The 17,541-nt window shown below is 38.1% G+C and overlaps 1 long non-coding RNA gene across 1 annotated transcript in view; it reads right to left on the bottom strand.

Moving 5' to 3' along the window:
• LOC130543455 (uncharacterized) overlaps positions 1 to 17,541 on the bottom strand; it is a 62,466-nt gene that overhangs the window by 37,709 nt on the left and 7,216 nt on the right. The window contains exon 2 of the long non-coding RNA XR_008958827.1: positions 16,315 to 17,224. This is a non-coding gene — a long non-coding RNA (uncharacterized LOC130543455). The remainder of the gene's footprint in view (positions 1 to 16,314; positions 17,225 to 17,541) is intronic.

Below are 17,541 nucleotides of genomic sequence, written 5' to 3'. Positions count from 1 at the left end.
AGAAATACAGACAAAAATCATAGAAGAAGCAAATTTTTGTGAACTTGTATAAGTATTTTTTAGATATGGCATCAAAAGCTTAATGGATAAATAAAAATAATGACTTTGTCAATATTAAAAACTTCTGTGTTTCAAAAGATACCACCATGAAAGTGAAAAAAGACAAGTTACAGATTAGGAGAAAATATTTGCCAATACTGTGTCTGAAAAGGGATTTGAATTCAGAAAAAAAAAAAAAAAACAGGAACTCTTTCACCTCCATAAGAAAACAAATCAATTTTAAAATACACGCAAAAATTTAACGGTCATTTCACCGAATATATGAATGCCCAATAAACCCATGAAAAGATGCCCAATATCATTAGGAATTGTAGAAATATGTATTAAAACCATGAGTTATGATTTCACACCTACTAGAATGGCTATAATCAGAAATAGACAAAAACCCGTGTTAATGTGAATGTGAGTAAACTGGCAATTTGAATGTTCAATGATACCACCACTTTGGAAAATAGCTTGGCAGTTTAATTGGTTTAACATAGACTTACCATATGACCCAGTAATTCCACTCCTCGGCAGCTATGCAAAGGAAATGAAACATAGGTCCTTCTAAACTTGTATATAAGTAGCAGTTCATAGCAATATTATTCATAATAGAAAAAAAAAAAAGGAAACAACCCAATGTCCATCAACTAGGGCAATGGATAAACAAAATCTAGTATATCCATTCAACGAAATAGTATTTGGTAATAAAAAGGAACCAAGTACTGATATCTTCTACGACATGAATAAACCTCAAAAACCATACGCTAACAAAAAGAACACATATTGTATGATTACAGTTATAGGAAATGTCCAGAAAAAGTGAACCTATAGAAACAGAAAGATTTGTGGTTGCCTGGGGTAGAGGGTGGGAATAAGGAGTGACTGCAGACAGACACTAGTATTTTTTATGATGGGTGATGCCAATGTTCAAGTTAGAGTCCAATAATGGTTGCAAGACTCTGTAAATTAAGTAAATGTCAATAAATAGTATAGTTAAAATGGTTTAATTTTAGGATATTTAAATTATAACTCAGTTGTTTAAAATAAAACAAACAAAAAAAATACCATACTGGCCAAAGGCTTTGGTCTCCATTCTCCCCTCATGCACCCATCTTGGAACCCCTGAATTACAAAAGGTTGAATGTAAATATGCTGAATCCCAGATTCTCCCTAGGAATAAGTGATAATACATACTTTTGTTATTTCTATTGGTCAGAAATGGAGTCCAAAGCAAAGTGTACCAATGGCCAAAGCTGAACAACCAGGTGCCAGGTTTGGTCCATAAGTGGAACGAAAGCATGAGAGATAAGTGTTAAAAAGCAGTTGACGATGGAGATCACAGTGAAGTTTATTTTAGGAGAAACTGGAAATCAGATTTCCAGGAAACCAGGAACCCGATTTGGAGTCAATTTCAACAATTTCTGACAAACTATACTAAAGGTCTTCCTTGTTGCTATGCTGGTGCTCTCTCTCACGTTTTCTGCAAAAGTGCAGGCTCTCGTCAGGAACACCATAAAGATACTTCTTATACTCTGCGTCGTTGACTATCTCTGTATCATGCTCCAAACTCCCCCCCCCCCACTACACAGGAACACACATGATTAAAGACTCCCCAAGAGTAGGGACCATATCTTATTAATTTCAGTGCATGATACAGGTTCAAATGCCTTTGCCCTTAAAACTAAGAACAGGAAGCCAAGAGTACTTTAATAGAATCCAGTATTTCAGACAAAAACTAGTTTCTTTTGAAGCTTGAACACATACTAGATATGGGACCTTCAGGGGTCATATGGACCCTCAGTTTCCTCCTCTCTGTCATGTGGATAATGGCATTATCTCTCAGGGCTTTGGAGAGATCTAAATGGCAAATCTTAGGTCAATCATTTGGCATTTGGTGCTTAATAACCGATGGCTATTTTTTTCCCTGAAACTTAGGACTAAGCCAGAGCCTCTCTGAGTCAGTTACCCTGGAGCCTTAGTATCTCAGCACGCCCTATGCTCCGTGGTGTTCCTGCAGACCCCGTAGGCTGGGCTGGGTCTTAAGAGGAGTTCCTATAGAATATTCCAGGTGTATTAGTCAGCTAGGGCTGCCTAAGAACAAAATACCATAGCCTGGGTAGCTTAAACAGCAGAAATTTTCTCACAGTTCTGGAAGCTAGAAATCTGAGAGAGTACCAACATGGTTTGGTTCTGGTGAGGCTCTCCTGGCTTACAAATGACAGATATCTGTGTCATTACAGGGTAGAGATCTGCCTCCCATTCTCTTCTTGTAAAGCCATAGTCCTAGTAGATTAGGGTCCCACCCTCATGTAACTTTACCTTTTAATGGCCCTGTCTCCAGGTACCATTACACTGAGGGGGTTAGGGTTTCAACATACGAATTTAGGAAGGACACAGTTTAGTCTATAGCACCAGGGAAGGCTTATTTAACCACAGAATATGGGCACAGAGCTGGTATACCTGGTGTCGAATTAAAGACCCTGATTATCTTCCCTTTACCTATCACCATTCCATTACCAGGTTGTTGGGTTGTTTCCCCCCCCCCCCCTTACTGATAAAGCATTTCAAAAAACACAAAATTTGATCATGAAAAAAATCATATTGGCCCCCAATGAGACCTGAAAACTCCCAGAGTCCATCCTGAATGCCGTTCTTCCTGCATAAGGCAGGTGGTCTCCTAGGCTTCATGACTCCTTGGTTTCTCCTTCTGTGCTAGACACCAGTCAGGCTCCTTTCAGTGGACCCTATGGTGGCTTCATGTTAAACCAAAAAACGCTGACTCTCTTAACCTGGACTTCTTCCTCCAGCTACTTCCCCATGCTTACTCCTAAGCAACAGGCAGAGCCTCCCTTACACAGACAACACCCTGAAGGCCCTACAAGGGAAGAATGCCAGGGACCTAATGTTTGTGTCCCCCAAAATACATATGCTAAAACCCTAGATGGAGGTGGAATCTTTGTGAGGTGATTAGGTCATTAAGTGGAGCCCTTAGGATCGGATTAGTGCCCTTAGAGGAAGAAGAGGCCTGAGAGCTGGCTGTTGATAACTACCAAGTTTATGGTATTGTTATAGCAGCCCAAACTGATGAGATAAGGACCTTGAACAAAGAACTAAGATTGAGTTCAAGAGTTGATTTGTGGGGGCGCCTGGGTGGTACAGCGGTTAAGCGTCTGCCTTCGGCTTAGGGCGTGATCCCAGCGTTCTGGGATCGAGTCCCACATCAGGCTCCTCCGCTATGAGCCTGCTTCTTCCTCTTCCACTCCCCCTGCTTGTGCTCCCTCTCTCGCTGGCTGTCTCTATCTCTGTCGAATAAATAAATAAAATCTTAAAAAAAAAAGAGTTGATTTGTGTATTAGTCAAAATTTTATAGGCACAGGGTGGAGGGGAAGATGAAGGCAGAACCCAGAGTCAGTCATGGTACACTATGTATAGGCACTTTATACACATTACAGAGTTTCCCTTAACCAACTACCATCCGTTCTCGTATTTATCAATACAATACCCTTCTCCTCAGTCTTTCAAATCCTAGTTTTTCAAAAGCAATTTCATAGCAGTTATTTCACTAAAGTATTTATTTATTCTGAAAACTATTATTTTATAATTGAATTTTCATGATAGATTTGTTAAGAGCTGGGGTTTGGAGCCTGATAGACTTGGCCTTATACCCAGATACTCACCAGATATTTCTTAGAAAAATTATTTAACCTCCCATAAAATAGAGTTAGTCACAGCTCTCTCATAGGGCAGTGTAAGAATTAAACAAGCTATTATTTTGGGTGCTTATTGCATGTCCTGACTCAATACAATGTAGCTTTTAATATTGTTAGGATAAGTGACTAGTCCAGGGTCACAGATAGCAGAGAGGAGTAGAACCCTCTGTGTCCCATTGTAGTCTTCCACGCTATCCCTCTTTTCTGTAACTGACAGATCTCTTGCATTCTAGGCTAAGAGATGAAACTGTTTAGCAAAGAGCATAAACATAAGCATAAGTGAAGACAGGGCTCTAATCTTGTAACCAGCATTTGCTAGCTCTGTTCCCCTGTCCAACTCTGTGCTCAGTTCTTTTCATCTGTCAAATGACTGACAGAATATGTGTTCCAGTTCCTTAAACATTGCAGGTGCTTTCAAAATGTTGGTTGCTTGTATTTTGCCTATTTGATGATGCCCATAAGAGATTCCACAGCTCAAGTCACCCTACTTCATGACTATGTTCCCTCTCTCTGCCACTCTCCACACTAAACCTACTTTGATAGAAGAGTCAATTGTAAAGAGCAAATTTAGAGTACAAATAACATTTAGTTGGTTCGTGGCCCATTGATCTCACCCTTTTAGTTAGCTAGAATAGGGCTTTAAAGTGATCTCCATCCAATTTCTAGCTGCCATTTACCAATAGGTCAGAGCCAAGATACAAGCTGAATCATATTTGGCTAACTCCAAGTTGGTGTTTCATCCATTCCAAGTGTATACACTTTCAAGACATTTCACAAGTCGTGTGTGAAGGTAGCAGGGGATTACCAGCAATGGTAGAGAGATGTAGGAAAGTAACCGGGAAGATTTCTGGCACAATGAACTTTCTCTGGCAGGCAACTACAAACGGTTCACTAATGGATAGACAGAAGGTATTTGGATTTTCAAAAACAATCAAAACTCCAACAAAAGCAAATCCCACGATATCTCAGAACATCTACATGAAGGAGATCAGTGGAACAGATATTGGCAAATCCAAAGGAGAATGATTATTCTAGTCAAAGTTCAGAACACTCAATCCTGCTCTCCCAGGGTCACCACTGTCAAAATTGTGTTAAAACTGAAGCTGCTATCACTTCACTTGCCTCACCTACTGGAGCTGAAAGGAACTTTAGATAAGTTATCACTTTACTACAATAAAGAGGGTATAAATATGTCAGTTTCTCAGATTTGAAATGGATCTTAGAAACCACCAAGTTGAAACCTAACCATCTCCCCAACCTTGCACTTACTGCAGACATCGTTTCTACAGCCGAGAAAATATTCAATTTCTCCTGCAGACTTTAATAGGGAGCTCAGTTCTCTAATAAGAGTGAAGCACAACTCAAGTGCAAAATATAGCTATTATTTGGGTCATCCAAAATCTGCAGGAAGACAAAAAGCACTGAATTAAAAGGTTGACCTTGGGCAAGTTACTAGATCTTCCCAAGACTTAGTTTTCATTTTAAATTTAAGATATTTGAGTACTCATCTCTGGGGCTTGTGAAGTTTAGATAAGATCATATACATGTAATAATATAATGTTTGACATTGTAATTTCTCAAATGTTAGCAATTCTCTTAAGACTAAAGTTTATTTTTCATATATGTGATAGAGACTTGAACAAAATGAAGGTTTATAATGTACTTCCCAAATTCCCAACTAAAAGCAAAGGTGGTTCATTATAAATATTTTTACAATGTTTTCTCCCCACTGACAGGTTATAAAAATTAGATACAAATGGTGAGCCCCTCTGTTCTTACGTGTATGTATGTATGTATTTTAATTACTATAAAAAATGGCTACCACTTAATGAGCCCCTGCTTTGTGCTGGGGCTTTTTCACACATCACCTAATCCAATGCTCACAATAACTCCATGAGGTGCTACAATTCAGATGAGGAGTCTGAAGTTTAGGAAGTTAGGTAACTTACATAAGGTCATCCAGCCAGGTTTCTGGCTCTCATGCTCCCTGTACCTGCACTAATGTCTTTTGTGTTTATTCCTAAAAAATGCCCTTGGTTTATGCAACAAGAGCCAGGCTCTAGGAGGCTGGAAATGAAATTGTACCGGTGTTTCAATGCCTGCAGCCTGTAGCGATTCTGAGTAAGATTGCGAACTTCATGGAGAACTGGTAGCCCCGGGAAGAAGCTGTCAATCTCAATTAAGACATCACAGTGTCAGATGAGGAAGGTACTACCATGAAGCCTATTGTTGAGTGAGTGTCAGGTGAAGGCAGTACTAATTACTGCATGATCCAAATATGTCTATTTCCTACTCCTCTCAAACTAAGGTCACCAAGTTATTATGGCATGGTGGTTCGCACTATTTTGGATTCCGCCAAGTGGCAGGTGGCCTGACAAACATGCAACTCAGCATGTTTTGTTGGGTCCCCACAGCTGTGCTGCCAATCAGTTCGGGAGGGCTGCAAGTTAATGCTAATTAGCTTCTGTTGATCTGCATATTCCAACAGCCTCCCAGGATTCCCATTTTGATATGCAAGATTGCCAGTTGGGTATGTGATTGAATTAAGAAGCAAAAAAGATTTTATCTTCCATGCAGGGATTTGTGGGTCTGAATTCCCAGCAGAGGCTGTTACCCTTCTGGTTCATAGTTGGCAGCTCTGGCCCCCAGCGTGGGCGCATGGGCTCCAGGCTAGAGGGTGCTGCCACCTTGCTTATGAAAACAAAAATGCTGCCCTAACCTCCTAGCACTATTAGGAGTAAACATTCTTTCCATCTGGTCTGTGAACTAGCACTGGCAATTTAGATGGGCAAGGAATTTATAGTTTTCTTTTCCATTTGGTTCAAATCTGTTTAGTTCAAATCACCTAAACACAAATACATCAATAATGAAGAATTCTTTCTTGAGGCGTGCAAAGAGCATGAATTCCAAATGGGCACTTCCAAACCCATTGGCTGTCATTGGATAAACTGCTTTACCTTTCTGGACCTCAAGTTTCTTCAAATATGAGGATAGGATGCTGTGCTAGAGTCCATTACATGGAAGAAGGTACAGGACAAAACAGCAAAATGTTTGACACATATTAACCCTTGGACATTGTAATGTATTTTTGAAATCAATTGTTTAGTTAGACAGCTATCCAGTGGGCGCTCTGTGTCAGCACAATGCATATGGCTGGAGCTTCAAATATAAATAAGATTATTCATTTCCCTCCAAGAGAACATAGTAAACAGACAATTACAATGGGATAAATAAAGTCCCTTCCAACAACAGTATTCTACAATTCTAGTTTTCCTTCCCTTCTGCTAGGGTTACAAGGAAACACCCCAATTTTCTGGCTCTTAATGGCTTTGTTTTCCTGGGTATGTTGCTTAACTTCTCTGGGCCCACATTTCTCCTTCTGTAAAAATAATGCATACCACAGAATATCATCGAGTCACTTACATGAAATATTGCTTGTTAAAGCTATGGACACATAGTAGGTATTCAGTAAATAGTATTTTCCTTCTGCTTTTCCTTTCAATGGATATTATTGGAATCACATCACTTCAAAAAATTCTGGGGTGAAGGACAAAGGTAGAAGAAAAAGAGGCGGAAGGATTTTAGCCATGCTAGGAAAGGAACTCAGCAGGAAACTGCACTATAGGGGCTGATGTATTTAGATTTTGCACCTGTATTTCATCAGGGCAATGAAAATATGATCTCACTGGGTAAACATTACAAAAACAATTTTCAAAAGTTTAACTTGGCTGCAGCCTTAGAAAGTTCTGCTTCCCTGAAGTGATTAAACAATATTTCTTGGAAAACATTTGCTAAATATAATTGTGAGGGAATTTTTCTTTCTTTTTCTTATTGTTGGATTTAGGAGGCCCAGTTGGATTTTTGTAGGAAAAGTTACCAGTGTGATTGCTATATTTCTATTTTACATTAATCACATTTCGTATATTTTCATATGTGTGTGTATAAATATGTATGTCTCCATTTCTCTATGTATATGCATAGAACGCATGTGGGAATGTGTCTATGTGTAGTGTATGCATATAAATGTTCATCTATATATACACAAATTTGAGAATTGAGTACATGCATACACATATACATGTGTTTTATAATATGGCATCTATATCGTTCACTTAGGTGTTGTAGTGGTTAAGAGCAGAGATTCTGAAATCGGACTTTCAGAATTCGAATCCTAGCTTTATCATTTATTGCTATATGACGGTAGGAAAGTAACTTAATCTGTACATCCCGGACATTATCTTAAATCATGTCTTAAGATATCTGAAATGGAGATAATAATTTTATCTACTGCAAAGAGTAATTGTGAGAATTAAACAGATTAACATACATGAAAGTGCTTAAAAATAAACTTGGCAAATAGGGCTATTTGATATTATTGTTATTGTTATTATGACTATTACTGTTATTGTGTTATTTTTCATTCACTCACTTATTTGGATTACCTTAACTTTTTTGTTTTAAACATCAAATGGAAATATATTTAAGTAATATCAGCGCTTTTCTAACTAGTAGGTATTTTAACTAAATTTTAAAGCACATCATTCCTTTGTTGTGGGAAGAATCATCTGGATATATGTATTTAGCTATATACCCCACCTCACCACAATCCCCTCTTGGAGACAATAGTGAAATAACCTTGAATGCATATGTTTTAGACTAAAAGGATCAGTGTGCTATTTGGCAATGCAAATTGAATGTACGTTTTAGCAAAGCTATTTCTTTGCATACTTTGTTGCTTCTTTGAGAGAAAGATTTCTTCATTAAGTAGGAGTTTAGTCTGCAAATTAGTGCTTGTTTTGACCAAGATACATATGCTTGTAGTTGATCAAAAGAGATCAGTAATAGAGACTCCATGATTCTAAGGAAAAAAAATGCAGGCCCAGTATTTAAGTCAAGCTGGAAGAAAAACCGGATAGAGAGATGTGTGGGCTTGGCACAACTCAGACCGGACTGGATTTGAATCTCAGCTCCATCTCTTCCTAGTGTTGTGACCTCAGGCAAGCTTGAAGTCAGAAGTAAATAACAGAGTCTTTCAAATAGTACTGGTGTTGGACTGTTGCCCTCTGTGTCATTGTCTTGTGGCCATCGAGCCAATCATACCCTTTCCGGTGAAAGGTGGAGCTTTTCATCAACAATGTGGGCATTTCCACAATCATCCTGGGAAGAACTTAATCCTTGGACTGGAAAGAAGACAGGGGAAAGAACATCACCTATTTTATGGCTCTCATTTTGTTTCTTTAAGTAATCCATTTAACTACGGAATATTCACCAGACTCGTCTTCGAAGTCAGATTGGGATGCTAGGAAAGGATGTATAGAGCATGGCCCCTGCTCTTAAAATACTCAACTGAGAGATTTAGACTTGTGAATAAACAAAAGCCATCAGCTTTATGGACGCTATGGAGAGTGCACCAATCTGTGGACACAGGGGAGGAGGAGGAAATGGTTAGTTCTTTCCAGGGATAAAGGGAAAGCATCTAAAGTGGGGTGAAGCTTGAGCTAGCTCTTGAAGAAAGGGTAGGAATAGGAAAAACAGAAGGGAAAGAGGTTTCAAGCAAAAGGAACATTCAAAGCCACTGTGGTAAAGCAATATAGCAAATTCACAAATGTCCGTAGTTCAGTGTGCTTAGATCTTAAAAAGTGAAGAGAGGAGTAATCTGAGACCTTAGGCCTGAAGAGATTATTAGCCCCGCTTTGATGATCTTTGTATTACATGCTCAACTGTGGGATTTATTTTTCCTAAGGGCAATATGAAACCATCAAAAGGTTGTAAGCAGTTGAGAGACACATGTATATTTTCATTTTTGTGCATTCCTGCAGGTATATAAAGAATAAACATCAAAAGGGAAAGAATAGAAGCCAGAAATTATTTAAGGGGGCATTATGGGAACGGGGACATAGAATAATCAGGATTAAAACTAAGGGAATACAAAAGAACATAAAAAGAAGATCTTTAGAGATAACTATCTCTAAAAGTTGGAAATTGGTCCATGGAAGGAAGGGGTCAAGTGAGATCCCAGGTTTCTTGTTTGGAGGTGATTAATATTGGAATACACGTTGAAGGACATTTGGGGGAGGGTATAGGAATTTTGTTCTGAAAATTGACACTTAAATTGATATAGAAATTTGGATATATGGATTTGGATCTAAGGGGAGAGGTTGGGGCCAGATAGAAATTTAAAAATAATTAGCTTCGAATTGGCAATTATGAGAGTAGACATGATAACTCAGAAAATGCCTTTCAAGTGAGAGTACAAACAAGGAAGAAACCACTAAAGGATGACATTTATGACAAAAGATACCCATCATCTAAGTGACATTGATCTTTCAATACACCAAATGAAGCCCTAGACTTGCTGAAAGACTCTGAATTAGGCTGTTCCAGAAGCTGTTTACTTTCTCCATCAAGGTGAAATGAACTGAATCTAAAAGATAAAGCCAATGAACCAATACAGAAAGAAAAAACTAAAATTTGCTGACCACTGTTTTCAAGGACATCTCTCACCTTTTCTCTAACACAGTAACGGGTGATGGACCACTTCACTCTTTTAAAATAATTAAGCATCCAAAATACAGGATTAATCATACAAGAAAACAGTAGTCCACATCCAACATTACTACAGTAGAAGGCCACATTAAAAGGCCCTATGTATACAGTAGTAGCAAGTAATACAATCATCTTTCAGTTGCTGTTGGTTGGGGGATTTTTTTTTTAAGCTCGTGAATGAAAGGTCTCCAAATGGTTTGGGTCCTGTGGTTTTTCTCAGTTTAATAAAAATAAAAGAACGGAGACTAGTTTAAAGAATAGCTTAGTAGGAAATTTGGAGGGAAAAAGAACCTTAGGAGATTTCTTAAGAATCAAAGACAAGTTTTAATGAATTGGGTGGAGTTGATAGAGCCCTGAAGTTTATTCTCCTCTGTTGGAAGGAAATGATCTCACAGTGATAATACAAATGGTATTTATATGATTCATGAAATAGTTTTTTTTAAAAAGTTAATTATAAATGGATTTCAAAGCTCCTTAGATTCAGAAATCACAGTACATTTTAATAATTTACTTATTCTCTGGGAAGAGACTTTATGAATATTTGAAAAAAGATTGCTTTAGGATAAATTAAAAAAAAAAAAAGAAACTCCTTGCATTTAAGTCATGACAGGTATAATAAATTTTTTTATTCTCTGGAATCTGAGCTCTGGTCACTGCTATCACCAGCTGAGTTTCATTTTGGTTACAGCTTTCTGCCTCTCTAACTCCAAAAACCGAACATTTCCCAAACCCATCCAGGTAACATGCTGTTCAAGCTACCTGGAATGCCTACTTCTCTCTTGGTCAACTACTAATCATTCAAGACCCACCACAATTTTATCTCCTGTGAAGTCATCTACAATTTATTTTTCCTTCTTTTGTGTCTCCATACCTCGATCATATTTCTATACGATCATTTACTGGTTTTACTATAGTTATCCATGCATACATCCTTACAGCTGGACTAGGCCTTGCTCCGCGCCTGGCACACAGCACACATTCGGTAAATACTTCTTGTTATGATGAAATGATTACTACTTCATCATCAGCACCCATATCCATATGTGTATCTGGTCTACCTACAATTCCGGCAATGAACTCACAGATATGGTCTTTTCTGAATATCAAGATACACAAAGACCGTAAGGACAACTACTTTTAATCCCATTTTTCAGATGAGAAAGGTTAAGACAGACTCCAAAGTCTTATCCAGTATTGCATGGGAAATAAGTGGCAGAAAAATCAATTCTCTTCTTCTGATATTAGATTCTAATGCACTATATTCAATTAGGTGGCATTTTCAGAGCCATGTGTTTGTAAGTTTATTCCTTGGATCTAACTTATTTACATAAAACTCAGGTGAACAAAATTGAATTACCATAGCCCTAGGTTTATCACAGTCATCAATTCATGCAGTGAACTAATCATACTAATTTATGTGTAGGTGTTAATATGACTAATACCCATGAAGCCACCACTTCTTCCTGCAACTAATATAGTCACTAACTGTATCAATAGGCTCCTCCTTCCTGATCTCACCAACCTGATCTATTGTCCAACCATAAATTATCTTTAATTTGAATTTTATGCTTATCATTCCTTTGAGTTTGTGTTCCCAATTAGCTTAGTTTGGGTTTTTTCCTCATTTTTGAAGTTTATATTAAAATTATGTTGTATTTTGTTTTCTGGAGCTTGATTTTAATTTAACATTACTAATATTTATCTGTCCTATTTTGTTTAGTTGCAGCTCTTAATTTTCACCGCTCAATGTTTTATGAATATACTACAGTTTAATCATTGTTCACAGAAATTTGGATTATTTTTAGGGTTTTTGGTTTTGTTTTTTTGCTTTTATGAATAATGTTGCCATGAATAGGTCAACATTCTTTTGAATATATACCTGGAAGTGGAATTGCTGGGTTATAAGTTATGTAAACATTTTTCTTTACAGGAAAATGCCATGTTGCTTTTACAAAGGAATTATAACAATTTGTAAAGCCATCAACAAGGTGTGAGAAATATCGATGATCCACATTCTCTGCAGAATTATTTTTAGGCTGCTTATATTTTGTTAAGTAAATGTGAAAAGGGATCTCATTATGGTGTTGATGTACATGTCCCCAGTTGCTAATCATGTTGAGAGTGTCTTCATACATTGGCCATAGTTCTTTTTATCTTTGGAACTTCCTCGTGTATTTGTGATACAAATCCTTTATTATATGCGTCATAAGTATCTTCATGTGGTTTGTATCTTGCCTTTTGACTTTACTTTGTTTTTGTTTTAAGTTTATTTCTTTTACTTTTCCCAGCTTTACTGAGGTATAGCTGACAAAATTGTATACTGGTAGATGCTGTTTTCAACGAATGTGACTGGTAAGAGTTTACAACTGTAACCTTCAAAAAGAAAAGTGATTGGCCAATGGATCTGCCTCACCCAGACCCTGGGGGTCAGCCTGCAGCCAATAACTAATAACAGATACATGAGGCTCACCCCCTTATCTCAAGGTTTGCTCTGTGACACAATTCATGTTCCAGAGCTTCCCATGGGATTAGGGCGAGGCCGGATTCCAGCTGAAACCGCATCTTCACTCAGTCACGTCCCCTCCTATAAGGCTTTCTCATTTCCCTACAGGTTCCTCCTGAGAGCAGGTCCTCAATAAATTACTTGCACAAAATCCTCTATCTTAGAATATGTTTCTAGGATGTTCAATTTAAGGTACTTTGAGACATCTTCTGGTGAACACTTCTTGATTTTAATATAGTCAAATGTGTCAGTCTTTTATGAATTTTTTTTAAGTCTATTAATAAATCCCATCTTTCTCCAGGGTCAGTTATCTAGATTTCCTGTAAATATTTCAAGATTTTGTTTTTCACATTTAAGTTTTCAATGGTCCTGGAGTTGATTTTTGTATATAGCATGAGGTAGGGATCAAATGATTTACTTAATATGTGAATAACCATTTTGTCCAGATTAATTTTTTGGATTCCTTCCTTTCCTTGTGTGTCTTTTTTAGAAAATTGGTTATTCCATATTTATTCAGTACATTTTAAGATACCTTATATATATTAAGGGTCTTATATAGTTTTGAGGATATACACACAAAATACAGCACCTCGCCGCCCCCGCCCCCCCCAACCCTGCTGTCAAGAAGCATACACTAATGGTGGGAAAAACAGAGTATCGCTACAATGTAATCAGATGAAGACCTACCAGCAGGAGTCAGGAAAAAGACTTCTTAGAGGCAGTGAAACTAAAAGAAATATTTTCTAGGTAAGAAAGGTGGATAATTCATTGTGTCTCCAAACTGAGAAAACACTTTTTATAAAAATACAGATTGCAAGCCAGCATAGAATATTTTGGAATGCCTGTAGTTGTATTTGGCACAAAAAGTGGGACCGCAGATAAAAATTAAGAAGTGGATGGGGCCTATTCACAAAGGCCTTATTTTGATAGTGTATCTTATTGCTACATTGTATCTCCCAGCACATCCCCCTTTCTCTTTGCAGGTGTCTTCTACTCTTGTCACTGATTGAAGAGAATAATGTGACTCAGCCTTGGCGATCGTAGTCTAGTCTAACGGACACAGAGATCGGCCTAGGAGTGGGCAAATGATACAAACCACTCTAATCTCAATCCTCCGATGGGATTAGTATACAGCTGTTGATAGAAGCCCTTTCTGTTAAAGTTGCTCATCTGGAGCTGAGAACATCTAAGTGCAGCAGAAAATAAAGCCTATATTTGCCGATAAAAAGAAAAGAGAAAAGAAACCAAAATAGAAAAAACTCACGCAGAGAAACTTTGGGTAGCATTACGGTCCCAGTTCCATTACTTGAGGAATTGTCTCTTACAGCTCTTTCTCCAATTCTATTAGTTACCCAGATTTCTTAAGAATACAAAATCAATCTGTCATCCTTTATTAAAATGGATATTGACATTGGGTCTGATATTTTTAAGTGTGGGAGAATTAACTAAAACAGGCAATAACTTAATCCTAATGACAACAGAGAGCCATCAAAGGGCTATTTTCCGGGGAGTATCATGGTTAGATTTGCCTAGTAGAAAGTTTCCTGCGGCCACAAGGTGAAAGGTAGATTACAGCGGGTCAAGCAAATCAAATAGAAACAAAAGTAAAAATGGCAAAGGAAATGAATACAGAACAGGGTCCCTATCTCCCCGATTATGCCTAGCACCAATCCTTCACTTCTCCTCTTTAGGGTAGGCAAACTCAAATATCTGTGTCAAATGGCTTAACACCACTTTTTAAGGGTGCTTGTAAACATGTTGCTCTGTAATTTTATTCTTGAGAAAAACACTTTAAAAATTGTATTTTTGTTATAAATTATTGGAGATTATAAAAGATTCAGGGAAGATCAAAAGCCTTAAGAAAATTAAAATCACCCTTGGTCCCAACAATTAGAAGTAGTTTATGGTCTTACCCTTCAGGCTCATTAAATGTAGAAGCACTGGTTTACAAAAGACAATAATTCATTCTGTTTTTAACCAAATATTAGGCCTTGAATAATTTCTCATAAGATATATTTTGAATATTCAGTTGCTACATTTCATAGTCTGGGTGGGTGTATTATACTGCTTAACCATCAGTATTTTTTTTGAGACTTTGGCTGCTTCCAATTTTTATAATTTTAAACAAGGCTGCCATAAGCGTCCGACATGTAGCTCTTTTTCTGCATTTTCGATTTTGGGTTGGATAAATTCCTAATGGAAATACTGAGACAGAGGTTATATACATTTTTAAGACTCTTTCCACAAGAGAACTTTGCAAATTAGACTATATGTTTTATTTCAGCAGAATATGACAAGTCTGAAGTGACGGATGATCCCAATTCCCAGAATTTCTCTGCACTGAGAGGGCAGGGCAATCAGATTCAGCTGCTCTTCTATATTTGGGGCATAATGTGATGGACTGATTTCTGTTCTCCCTCCACAGTGTCTTTGCCTGATACACATTCTTCAAAGTTTCTTTTCCATAGGAACAAAATATTCTAAGTACAGAACTTGGGATTTGGAAGCTCAGCTGAATTTTTCCATGTTTGTTTGAGGGTAGAGTGTGAAGTATTTCCCTTCCTGAACAAAGGAAATGGATTTTATGGATTGAAGTCCCTTTTTTGAGAGTTAACTATGCCAAGAATGTCACACCTATGATCTCATTTAAACCCTCCCAACAATATTTGAGAAGTATATCAGAAAACATGAGTCGTATAGAAAACATTCAGGTTTTATAGCCAGCCTAACTTGTAACTTGGAAGGTGAATCCAGGTTTTGTCAATTGCTTGTTGAGTTGTTTGAATTACCTTCTGCCAGTTACTAATTTCTCTGAGTCAAAAAACACTTTATAAAATCATGGGGATATGAATAAATATACCTCCCTGGCTGGGTATTCTAATTAAATGAGAAAATGCAGGTAAAGCAATCTGCATAATGTCTATCTCTTACCTAGTCTGAAACCCTGTGAAATCAAAAACTGAGGCATGCATAGGATTTATTCTGGAAGTGATCTCCAGGAGGAGTGAAGGTTCAGGAAGGAATACAGGGAAGACAGGAAAACTAGAAGGATGGCGTTCAGCTGGTCACCAGCACAGATAACTGGCATTTGAGCTTTTATCCCTGGAGTGTTATGAAATGCATCTTAGAACACTTTACCGAAGGAAAAAAGAGACAAATATTTATTCATCAGAAACCATCCCCCACTAGTCAAGGACAGTTCTAGGTCATGCATTTTCAGGTTGTGTCAGCTGGTCAGCAAGTTCCTGCGGCCGCCAGAGAAACCTTCAGCGATATACATGAGGGGCAAGGTGCATCTGGGTCCCTGCACAAAGCTAGTCAGAAGCAGTCACTCCAGCAGCTGCTGGGCAAACGACAGAGCCCACAAGGTTTTTTTAGTGACACACAAGAGGGGTCTCTGTTTGTTTCCTATTGCTATTATAACACATGACCACAAACTTAGTGGCTAAAAACAACACAAATTTATTACTTCATAGTATTGGAGAACAGAAGTTCAAAAATAGTTCTTACCTGGCTAAAAGGAAGGCGTCTGCAGAACTGCGCTCCTCCCGGCACCTCTAGGAACAAGTCCACTTCTCGCTCTTGGCAGCTTCTAGACGCCCTCTTATAGAGAGGCTTGGGATTACATTGGCCCCACCTGATAATCCATGGTGCTGTTCCCATGTCAAGGTCATTAATTACATCTGCTGGGTCCCTTTTGCTATTTAAGGTAACATCTTCACAGGCTTCATGGATCAAGACATGAACATTTTTGGGGTGTCATTATTCTGTCTACCCCAGTATCCAGTATAGGAATCTAATAAACGTGTATTAAGTTTTTTTTTTTTTTTCTCTTGCTGATCACTGAGTTTCCATCTCCCCCCACTCCACCTGACACAAATTTTGATGAAGTCACACAGGCAGTAAGTGGATAGGCAAAGCCACAAATTCATACCATCTGGTTGCAAAGTCATTGATTTGGGAGTCTTTGCAGTCAACAACTCATTGGTGGATGTGGTAAAGGACGGTGTTGGGGGTGCTGCTGCTAGCACAAGAGCTGGTGTGATTCAGGGCTGAGTGAGAATAAGACGATGAGAATGAGGACAGAGTTCACCCAAGAGGCCACAACGGAAGCATTGACAATTTCAGACTGTTTCCAGTGCGGTTAAGCTAAATTGCCTTCAGTTTGCAGGAAATGGAGATTTATTGTATTTAAGTTGCCAAGAACAGATAACTTTGACTGAAAGGTAAAGTTGTTGAATCTAGAGGCACCTGGGTGGATCAATCAGTTAGGCGTCTGCCTTCGGCTGAGGTCGTGATCCCAGGGTCCTGGGATTGAGCCCATATCCTGGGATGGAGCCCCACATCAGACTCCCTGCTCGGTGGGGGTCTGCTTCTCCCTCTCCCTCTGCCTGCTGCTCCCCCTGCTTGTGCTCTCTCTCTGTCAAATAAATAAATAAACAAAATAAAAGTTGTTGAATCTAAAACAGATCATCATTCCTCTGAAATCTTGAATAAATACTAAATGAGAAACATTATTTAGCGTGACTTCTTAGCAGGACAAAATTGTGCTCAGATTTTCAGTGAAAACACCGAAATAGAAGATAGAGGTGAAAAAAAAGAAGTTATAGGTGAAGTTACAACTGCTCCAATCTGAACATTTATAACAAATGTGTGATTAAAAGTAAATAAAACAAACACCCACATAACCACGATCCAACTTGAGAAAAAACATGCTACCACAATGTGGTACACAAT

Source organism: Ursus arctos, unplaced genomic scaffold, assembly GCF_023065955.2.
Source record: "Ursus arctos isolate Adak ecotype North America unplaced genomic scaffold, UrsArc2.0 scaffold_12, whole genome shotgun sequence".
Lineage (NCBI taxonomy): Eukaryota > Metazoa > Chordata > Mammalia > Carnivora > Ursidae > Ursus > Ursus arctos.
Note: the sequence above shows the minus strand (reverse complement) of the source record. Positions and strands in the feature narration are given on the sequence as shown.